The sequence below is a fragment of the Pogona vitticeps genome, chromosome 5 (genome assembly GCF_051106095.1).
Source record: "Pogona vitticeps strain Pit_001003342236 chromosome 5, PviZW2.1, whole genome shotgun sequence".
NCBI classification, from domain to species: Eukaryota; Metazoa; Chordata; class Lepidosauria; order Squamata; family Agamidae; genus Pogona; species Pogona vitticeps.
The window spans coordinates 91,198,702-91,210,686 of record NC_135787.1 but is presented as its reverse complement, the minus strand read 5'-3'; positions in this window follow the sequence as shown (position 1 = coordinate 91,210,686).

Below are 11,985 nucleotides of genomic sequence, written 5' to 3'. Positions count from 1 at the left end.
CCTCACACTATGGTGCCAAAACAGCACCAAGGCCCTCTCCAATGCATCTGTCTGTAATATAAATGGTTGAGAGAAATCTGAGGAACTAAGAACTGAGCTCTGACATAGGACCTTGTGACAGACAGGCCAGAAACCACACCTGTCCATCACAATGGAATACTGATTCAGTAGCCACTGGTTATGCAGGAGGGCAGAACCAAGGAATATAAGAAGAGAATGGAGGAGAGTTAGAGTTTGTTAGAGTTAGGATTTCAGTTAGTCAGGATTTAGGGGTTTCAGTTAGTGATGAGATAGGACAGTTAGGAGTTAGGGAAAGAGTTAGGTAGTTGGAAGAATTGTTTTGGAAAGAGAACTGAATGTACTGAAAACTATAAGAAACAAATAAATTGTTACAAAGTGATTGAAACTAAATACAAAGTAACCAGCATATTTCCAAGTTAAATGAAGTTTAATGAATATCAAATATAATACCATCTATGATTACCTTGAGTCTTAAATATGTTAATCTGTTAATAAACAACATTATATTTGACACAACTGATTCTGTGGTCCTAATTGTTAATTGAGGAAGGATTTCCTCTGGTGGCAGCGGAAGTGGAGACAAGAGAAATTGTCATGCCCGAAGGCAAATCTGTTTGTTAGGGAGAACATACAGAGGAGCTGGGTGTGTGTGACAGACCTCTTTAAGGCTGAGAAATGTCTGTTCTTCCTGGGGCTTCCATCTGACTTGTCTTGAGGCCCTCTTTTGAGTCAGGTCCATCAGGGGATCAGCAATTGTCAAGAAATGGGGGATAAAGTGTCTATAATACCCCACCAACCCAGGGAACTGCTGGACCTGTTTCTTGTCATGGGGCTGGGGCCATTTGGACAGTTTATCAACCTTATCAATTACTGGCCTCACTTCACTACTCTCTACCACAAATCTCAATTACTGGATTTTCCCTTGGGCTATCATATACTTAGCTGGGTTCACTGTTAGCCTGGCTTGACAGAGCTCCACAAGAACCTGTGTTGAAGTGTTGTCAAGTAATGAAGATAGGACTCCCAAGTGAGGCTGAAAATAATTATGTCATCACTATATGCTGAGGTAATGGTTTTTATGGGTTCTAGAAGCCCGGTCAATCAGTCATTGGAAGGTTGTGGTGCTGCCATGGAAGCCAAAGAGCACAAAAGTAAATTGATATGATCCCTTGGGAGTCATGAAGGTTGTTTTCTTTTATTCTTCCTCCTGCAGGGGCATCTGCCAATACCAAAGGGATGAATGTTTCTCCATATTTATTTGTCCTCCATAGACAGAGAGGGAAGGCTAGACTCCCCTCTCTGCCTATGGCCTTCCCATTCTGCCTATGGGCCCACTGAACAGCTGGTTGGCAGGCCCATAGGCAGACAGCACACACACACACACACACACACACATACAGCCAGGCAGATAGCCCCCTACTCCTTCCCCTCCCTCCCTTGGCTGCCATCACCCATGCAACCACCAGCTGTGTTGTGGCCTTTGGTCTCTGCCACAATCTTAGAAAAGTACAGCCTGCCATAAGGGAAACCAGACTCCCCTTTGCCAAGATAGCAGCTGTGACTTTCTTCAGGGCAGGGAAGCTGCAGCCACCATCTTGGCAAAGGGGAGCATAGTTTCCCTTACAGTGGGCTATGCTTTGCTCAGAAAGAACTGGAGGTGGTGGAGGCCACAGCAGAGGCTGCAGCAAAGACCACAGTAACAGGCAGATGTCATCAACAGGTTGGCAGTAGCAGCATGGGCAACAGTGGTGGCACAGATGGTTATGGTGGTGGTGCAGGCAGCAACACAGGTAGTGGTGGCAGCATGGATGGTGGGTTTGGATGGTAGTAGCCAAGGTAGAAAGGCAACAGACACAGTGGGAAGGGAGTGGGAGCAGGCTGTGGGGGTTGGGAGGCTTAGCTTTTTTTTTTTAAGACAGCCTTGGGCTGTCTTTAAAAAAAACCTGATAAACCAACAAACTGAAAAATAAGTATCTAATCTCCATCTTCTAGCTTCTCCATAATCACACTTAATGTTAATATCTATATGTAGTATAGCATGGTATGTTATTCTTATTACTCCAACCTCAGTTTTAATTCTTCTCAAGATCAAACTATAAGATCCAAATATATAATTCAGTTCTTCAAAAACCCACTCTGTTATGAATGTGAAATATTGTGCTTCTCTACTCAATCAAAAATCCAGGAAATGCCCTGATATTGCTGCACAATATCAGACTCATATAGCAAAGGACAGCCTAAATGTTGATCACTAGTGACAGTAGGTAAGATGGTCTACTGGATACCCTTTTCTGTTCACTACTATTCACAAAGTTACACCTTGCAAGGGATGATCTCATAAGCTTCCCATTTTCATCAATTAACCACATCACCCAAACACAAGGCAATTGCCAAGGCTGTTTTTCAAAAAGTGTGAATACTAGTCAATGATGGTGAAGTTTTGCATCTTTGTGACTGCTGGCAACATGGACACAATATTATAGTATTATATTGAGTCCAACCAATGCAGGAATCTGAATCAAAGCAAATCTGACAGATGGATGTCCAATTTTCTCTTGAATGCCTACGGCACTGGAGCACTCACCACCTCCTGAGTAAATTGGTGCCATTGTCATACTGCTTTAATAGTTAAGAATTCTTTCCTGATATTCATCCTAAATCTCGCTTCCTGTAGCTTGAGCTACAGACTACAAATCCAGACTAATCTAATTTTTTGATGGAAAACTTTCCTAGTAGATCTTTGGAATGCCATTGACATATCTTGACTTAAGCAAAGCTTTGGAAAAAGTGCCCCATGATATTGTGATTAGCAAGCCAGCTAGGTGTGGGCTGGAAAGAACTGATGAGTGGATATACAGTTGGTTACAAGATCATACTCAGAGTGCTATAAATGCCTCCTCCTCCTTGAATTGGGAGGAGAAAACAAGCATGGTATCACAAGGCTCAGTACTGGGTCTGGTGCTTGTAGCGAGCACGCTGAAGCCTCTACCAACTCAGGCCTCCAGGAGTGCTCACTCTTCTTCTTCAGTTGCTGCCACCAATTTTATCCAATATTTTTTTTAAAAAAAGACAAGTGTTGTTTCAAAACAAAAACTTATTTATTGGTTTAACAAAATAAAGTAAGTAAATCACAAGATGTTAATCATGTTCAACATTTTTTTATTAATGACTCTGATGATGAGGTGCAGGTGTAGCACTTTTAAGTTCTATGGGCTAATTGCTTGCCGATGATGAATCTTGCAAACAGTTTCACAAACTGACTTTGTTCTTCTTTTCACTGATATAACAGACAACATGAGCAATTATAACAACAACAAAATGCTATAATCTGTGCATCCAAGTCCTTGGAACAGCACCAATACAGATGTTGCTTGTAGAATTTGCAACTTTCAGTGTCCCTTTGATTGCAGAGTTAGACAAAACCTAATATAGCTTCCTCAACTGAGTTGGGTACCCATCAGTAAAACAGAAGGATCTTGGCATGTTTAGTCAGCAAAAGAAAAAGACTGAGTGGAGATTATTGATGTTCTTGTTTGGTCGTTAAGTTGTTTCTGACTTTTCGTGACCCCATCGACCAGAACATTCCAGGCCCTCCTGTCTTCCACTGCCTCCCAGAGTTGGGTCAAATTCATGTTGGTAGCTTTGATGACAATGTCCAACCATCTGGTCCTCTCTTCTCATGAGATGGCCAAAGTATTGAAGCCTCACCTTCAGGATTTGTCCTTCCAGTGAGCACTCAGGGTTGATTTCCTTCAGAACAGATAGGTTTATTCTCCTTGCAGTCCAGGGGACTCTCAAGAGTCTCCTCCAGCATCATTATTCAAAACCATCAATTCTTTGGTGGTCAGCCTTCTTTATGGTCCAGCTCTCACTTCTATACATCATTACAGGAAAAACCATAGCTTTCACTATGCGGACTTTTGTCGGCAAGGTGATATCTCCGCTTTTTAAGATGCTGTCTAGGTTTGTTATTGCTTTCCTCCCAAGAAGCAGGCATCTTTTAATTTCATGGCTGCTGTCTCCATCTGCAGTGATCATGAAGCCCAAAAAAATAAAATCTGTCACTGCCTCCATATCTTCCCCTTCTATTTGCCAGGGGGTGATGGGACCAGTACACATGATCTTAGTTTTTTTGACGTTGAGCTTCAGACCATTTTTTGAACTCTTCTCTTTCACCCTCATTAAGAGTTTCTTTAATTTCTCCTCACTTTCTGCCATCAGAGTGGTATCATCTGCATATCGGAGGTTGTTGATATTTCTTCTGGCAATCTTAATTCCGGTTTGGGATTCATTCAGTCCAGCTTTTTGCATGATGTATTCTGCATATAAGTTAAATAAGCAGGGAGACAATATACAGGGGAGATGATAGCACTTTTCAAATACTTGAAAGATTGTCATACAGAGGTGGGGCACCTTCTGTTCTGCCATCCCAGAGTGCAGGACATGTAATAATGTGCTCAAGTTACAGGAAGCCAGGTCTCTTGATTTTTTGAGCAGTATGATAGTGGCACCAATTACCTTGGGAGGTGGTGAGCATTCCAATGCTAGAATTATTCAAGAGAAAACTAGACAACTGTCAGATATACTTTGATTTGCAATCCTGCATTGAGCAGGGTGGGTTGGACTCAGTGGTCTTATGGGTCCCTTTCAATTCCATTGGTTTGTGATTCCCAACTGTTTCTCCTTGACAGGGCTGGACGTGATGTTCCATATGGTCCCTTCCAGATCTGACATTCTAAGATTGTAACTCCTCCAAAACAAAAATCATTTCAATTAATTAAAAAAATAATTTTTAGCTGACAGGCCATTGAAAACACTGTCATGATATCTCCTCATCAACATGAAAATGCTTTAAGTTAGAAATGCCTTTCTTTTTCAGCTTCCCAAGCCCCAGAGTTGTGAAATAGAAAATAGAGCACAAAAGGATATTGTTTGGCTTTCTTTGTAGGAGGAATTGGTAATGTTTTATTTTATTTTTCTGGGGGCATGATGAACACTTATAAATGAACAACTCCTTTGTTCATTTGTACTTAGTATCAATAAAAGGGTCAAATTTTATATTAATAAGTGCTAGTGAAGGATTTTTCTATGACACAAAATGAACTGCATTTAAAGTTATCATGCGTATTGAAATATCAAATACTACATTAAAATACTGTCTTCAGAACTGCTTAAAATTTTTAAAAAGTCCCTAAGATATTTCAGCTTTCACTGGTGTTTTCCCTTTGAGAAATGGGTTTGTGGCTCTATCTGAACTATGGTGGTTAAAATGCAGGACCTTTATGACCTCCTCAGTGGCAGGTTTACATTGAAACTGTTATAAATTATTACAGACATTTAGCCAATATAAACAGCCCAATATAAATATATCTGCAGACATAGTGGCTACTAGATATTCTAAACTCTTTCTGTATATGAATACACAGAGCTTTCTAAATCCTTAAAGAAAATGTATTTATTCATAAAACCAATAATATGTTTTTTTACATGTTAACCTAAAGACCCAATAACATTAGAGCAATGTAACTGAGTCCTGAAAATTTTATTGTCCATTTCTGTGTAATTTGTTACATCTGATGGAAGTTAAAAATTTCACTTTGAGTTATGGATGTTTTAAATAATTGTTTTTGTATTTGAGCAGTCCTAAACTGTTTTAAGCTGTTGTTTTATTGTAGTCCACAGACTGAGCAACCATATGCTAAATTTATATTGTATGGCAATCAAGATCATGCTTAATTCCCCTCACTGATATCAATATCCCTAGACTGCAATAGGAAGAGTGAAAATGGACCAATGTTGTGTGTGGGTCGAAGGAGGAACAGGGTTCTAAAAAATCCTATTCCCCCAGATCTTTACTTCATGCTTCTGTGTTGTTATGAATACACTACAGTGGGGTCTTGACTTGTGAACTTAATACGTATTGGAACGCGGTTCGCAGGTCAAAAAGTTCACAGGTCAAAATCTGCATTCCCATAGGAATGCATTGAAAACCATTGTAATCCGTATCGGCTCTGTACTGTCCATAGAAAGTAATGGGAAGCTGCTATTCCACCTTCTGCCATTAGAGGGGGATATTTTGTAATCCCAGGAAGGTGAAACAGGCAGCCCGGCCATTTCCTCCCAGCTCCGGGGAATGGGCCGGGTGGAGATGGGAGCAGCAGCAGCACACGGTGCCTGGCCATCGAGGCTCCCCGCGGCCCCCGCGGTGCTAGGCCCCCGTTTCCAGCCCCAGCTGGATCCCGGCCCTCCTTGCTCTCCTTCCCCAGCCATCGAGGCTTCCCGCGGCCCCCGTGGCGCTCCCTCCCTCCCCACCCGGCCCCCGTTTCCAGCCCCAGCTGGATCCCGGCCCTCCTCACTCTCCTTTCCCAGCCCCTGTTCCCATCAATCACCACCCGCACCCACCTAGTTCCCCAGCGTGGAGCCCTCTCAGCGCCAGTGCCACCCCCATGAACTCGCTCCTGCCCTGCCGCGCGGGCTCACCGGGGCGCTCGGAGGCTCCTCCGCCATCCTTGCCGCTCGGAGGCCCCAGCCGGGCTGGAATTCTGGTGGCTGGAATGCCCCGAGGCACCCCAATCTCAGAGCAGGAGCAGCGCCACCACCTCTCCGCCTCTCGCCGCCTCTTGCTGCATCACCGCCACCCGGCTCCGGGTGCTTTCCCGCTTTTTTTTTTTAACTTTTTGGTACATACCTCAATTCTCCATCTGCAAGTCAAAATGGATTTTTGCAGACGGAGAAGTACATAACTCAAAAAGTTCGTACCTCGGGCCGTTCGCAAGTCAAGACCCCACTGTAATTAAAGAGATTGTGTAAATTACATTTCTTCCTGTGAACTCAATGAGGAATGAAAAATCACTGTCTCCCACCTTGTTCTGCATCATTCACTCAACATCAATCTCCTTATGTGGGTAAAATCTCACAGAGTTTAGAGTAACTGCTACTGATCACACCATAATTATACCAGGATACAAGATTCAATAACTGAGATAATAAGGCACATGGTATGTAACAAAATGTCTGTATTCTTGTTTTACATAACGTACGTGAGTATTCAGCCAGTCCAGTTTAATAGTGAAATCATTCTGTAACCAGAAAAAGGGAACCAGACCACAATAGGATAGGGTATAATTCAAATTTATTAAGTACACATTTACTGTATTGTTCCAGAAAGCTCTTATACACTGTATTTACTAACAAGACTATCATATAATAAAATTAATTTGCCTCTTTGCAAAGCCTTAATCAGAAAAAGAGACATAGTTACTGAGGTGCAGTGGCACATTTCAGCCTAATTTGCCACTTTCACTGCAGAGGAATTCAGGGCCTTTATCTTTGAGTGGAACTGAGATTGCACATTCATATACTCCCTTTACTTGGCAAGAACACAGGTATGATCACAAGGGCATATAGCTCACATTTTGGATCACTTGTGGCATAGTTGGGTACAAGCTATTTCCTGGCAATCATATGATGTACGGGCAATAGAGTTCCATCCTGACCCTGATCCATGTCCAAGCTAGACCTTTTTGGTTCTGAAGTAGAGCTACTACTTATTGGGGATGGGTTGGAGTAATTCCCTGATAGGTAAAAGGGTTGCTTTAAGACAGATCATTGCCAGCAAAATTATACTTTCCAGTGTGATCAGACACTGACCTTTCTTGCTGACTGATCACACCCACAGTCTAACCACAGGAATCAAAACATTGGAGCAGGAGCAGCCCCATGGTGATTCTCCTCTCTCCCTTTCACCATTAGTCAACAGTACCAGGAGTAAGTGACTTATTGAACTTGGTTCCCATTTTGAGATTCTAGAGTTAGAGTTTTATTTGCAACCTCACATACTGTCTATATTTTGAATGACTGGAAAGGACGTCTCTGGGATGGGGTGATTGTCTATCTATCCATCATTAACCAATTGTTTCTGCCTGTCTTGGAATTCAAAGACAGCCCTGTTTTTCTCCTGGGGGCTCTTTTCCTCTCTTAAAGGGAGTTGTTTGTTTGCTATTGATCTCTTCAGTTGTTTGCTAAGTCCATGAGTTGTAAACAAGGCAATATAAACAAGTCTGTAACATCAAGCAACTGTAAGTAAAGATATATATTTTATTCTACCTCCTATAAATATTTCAAAGTAAGACTTTAAATGCCAGTTAATGAGAAAGGGGTAGACGCTGGGGAACATGTAACTATTCTTCTCTGTGAATCTCTGTACTTCAAGTGTATAGCAAAAAGAGAATTTTACAAGAAATTCAAAACTCTACAACAGGAAATGAGCCTAGAGAAACTGACAGTTAGCTACAAAGTATTTTCCAGGCTTTGTTATTTTTCCAAGTGTTTACAATTTTTAATCCCTCTCCCTGCATTTTTAACCAGAAATGCCGCATAACTGGTTGAGGAGAGCAAGAGTTGTTTCTTTTTTGAGATTTCCAGCCAAAGAGAAAAAGGAAAAACGGATCTTGGTTAGAACAAGACACTTCCAGAGTTAATATCTCTGAATTTCTCTCAATGGAAAGAGAGACTGCAGTTTAGCCTCAGTGGTTTAAAGGTTTGTTTGTTTAAAAAGACAAAGACCAAAAGAACCACAGGCCAAATGCGAAGATGAGAATTCTACCAGAAAAGCAATAATTTCACAAAGCCAGATAATATATATCAAAGGTTGTGAAAATACAAAAGAGATGCTAGAAACACTTGAGCTATCCTATAGTTTGTCCAGCTTTAAAATCAAATCAGAATATGAAAAGCAAATCAGAATATGTTTATGCGCAGCTTGCTCAAAACTAAGTGGGAAGTCACTTCCAGAAGCAAAGGTTCCCCATGGGCATGGCTGATTTACAGCCCGAAGTGGTGTCTTAGATTGTGATTCCATCAGAGACTGCTTTCCACTTTCCACCTCTCCCCCCCCTCCAAAATTATAACATAAAATATTACAAATGCCAGACATTTTAAAGGTTTTTAACTTTGCCTGCTGGATGGAAGGCATTAGGTTAAAAAGGAGGACATGTCCTCCTTTTGCCAGACGTCTGGCAACCCTATGCATGACCCATAACTGTGAATAGAAATCAAATTACTAGATCATTGGCTCAGGGTAGACCAATCATTCTACACATTAAAAAATTACTTTATAAATTTAGATGAAAGATCAAGTGGAAATAGAGTTTTCAAGTTGCTAATGGTGATTTATTAAATTAATGAAAAATAGATTGCCATTTTGCAATGAGAACTACATGATGAAATAAGCAAGAATACTATTGCAACATGTTAAGTGCATCAACTTTTCTACTCATTTTGAAAATGGGCAGTGTACAGTAATGAAAGATGGTAAAATATATTGCAAAATAGTTAAATCTAATGGTGTCTATAAAAAGAGTTCTTTAGATGAGCAGCAACAGAGCAATGTAGTGCAGGGACAGGGAGAAGATGGCAACATGATGGAGCATTGGCATTGTTGCTTTGCACACAGATTCAACAGCAATTCTGGTGCTGTAAAACCAAAAACTTGCTACAGGTATCAAGATAAATCTACATGATGGAACCAACACAACCAGGTATGTACGCTGCATCACAGAAAAATGTGTTTGGCTCTCATTCCTGTCAAGGTCTGAGAGAAGAAGCACCAGGGTTTTGGATCTGATACACAGTAACTTCTGTGGGCCACTGTGAGGGGGTGAGCATGCCAGATAGCCAACACACTCACAGTGAGCTGTTTTTCCTTTAAGCTGGCCAGGGGAAAAGGTTAAGCAAAAGGAAAAAGGGAGGGAAGAGAGCTATGGAAGGCACACCAACTAAAGAAGGTACACTTGCCCAAGCCGGCCAGGAGCCAGATAAAAGGAAGTGAAGACAGGGTTTTAGGAGGCTGCTAGTCAACGGAAGGAGGAAGAAGGAAATGGGTCTGGCTTGATGGCCTCAAGGAACTGTTACTGCCAATTGGAGCCAGGAGAGTGGTGTTAGCCCATTCCACCCAAAGGACAATTGCCATCTCACGGCAGAGCCTTCCCCAGTCATCATCCTGGACAGGCAAGGACCAGGGGGAAGGGACTTCCCAGCCAGAGCCTCTATCAAGGACAGTATACATTTTTGAGCTGGGTGAAGCCTTACTCTGGCAGAGAAGAACTATGGGGACATTCAGTGAGATTAGCTGAGAACTCCACTGGGTGAAAGGGTGCCTTTGTTTTGAGAAGAGTACCAAGTGTAGAACATATCATGGTTTTTGGAAGTCTGGCATATACCAACACAGAGAAGGCACAAACTGAAAGGACTGGTGAAAGCCTCTTCAATCGGAATCTCTCTAGGGTGCAGGTATTTCACAGAGCTATATTGCAACTGCAAATAAAGCTCTGACAAGTTTAAACCTGGAAACTGAGTGTCAATTATAGGTTTTGGAAAAAATATATGACAGGAAAAAATAAACAAAGTTTAAATGGAGAACATAGAAAATATAGTAAGTATGAAATTGGTGTTCAAAATGCATTGTACTGTCCAAATATGGTGCTAATGAAGTTACTCCAAAGGTGGTGGCTACCTTAAAGATCAGCTGGCCTAGCTGCTTGGTACTCTAGCAGATTGCTACTCAAGGACATCACTTGTCCATGTAGTAAAAGCGTTCCTTAGAACTGCCTTTACGCGAAACAGAGAGGGATCCGGAATGATCCGTCCCTATTGCCAGCAAAATCGGGTCCTGTAATTTTGCTCTAGGCGACTTCTCACTCCTTCGCCCAAGTCTGTCCCGATTTTAAATAAACAATCTGGAAGATCTGCTCTTCCTTTTTTATTACTTTAGGACCCTAATTTGGTAGCGTAAACGCAGCCAGATCAAATAATATATTTTTAAAGTAGCCAATTTTACCATAGTAGCTGTGGTCTAAACAAGGAGCCAACTTACAGACAAATTGTCTTTTTATCTTTTATTAAAACAAGATAGCATTCAAACAAACATACTAAAGCATAATAACGTCATTAATTATTTCCAGTACCCCAGCCTTCACCACCAGATATTTCCTCTATAAAACGAAAACAATAGACAATCTAGCTATATCTTACGCAGTCTCCCAAATTAAAGTTCTGCCAGATGCATCTCTCTCCATGTGTCGTCTCTGGCTGTCGTGCAAGCAAAACTTTTCCCCCATCTCTCTTCTTCGTCCTCCTTCTTCTCTCTTCGCCCATCTTTCTTAAATTAAGACGTTGTGTCCTTGTCCTTTGGAGTTTTGATAAGATAAGGGTCATCTTGTTCTTCTTGATTTTTTCTTATGCTAGAAAAAGAACTGACCTTGTACAATTTTTTTCTTCCTAATTAACACCTGGACATCAGTCAGCTTCTAGTTGTTTCGTTGCTGTTATGAAACAAAATCCATCTCTATTCTACTTTTACAATTTTCATAATCAAATTCATGACAGTCCACAGGAACGCTAAAGTTCTACATCACAATGTGATGACTAAACCAAAACATCAAAAGTATATAAACAGAGATTTCTGTCATATTTACAGAATATCTCCCAAGGGCAATGGACACCTGTTTTTGCAAACCGGGGAGAAATCGCTGCTGGAAATTGGGTGATAATTATCTTAATGCGATGTGAATTATTTATTATGCTTATATTGTTATGCAATTTGCTTTTAATAATATGTACAGCAATAAAGATTTTTAAAATTTTTAGAGTTTTATCTAACTGATATGTTTTTGCTAAGAAAATAGCCTTTTACAAAAGGAAATAGTTCTTTCGTGTATCCTTTGAATGATTAAACTTTATTTTTTGGCTGTTGAAACAGAATAGTACCAACATTCTTTTTTATATATAAGAAACACTATGTACTTGTATGAACTAGAAGGTCTTGTATTAGAGAATTATGATTTTTGCAGTATACACTCATGTAGTTTATATATACATATATATTCCACATATATTTTAATTTTTTGGCTCTTATTTACTTGATTGCTTGCTTTCTAAATAATTCTTTTAAAGAAGAAAAGGATT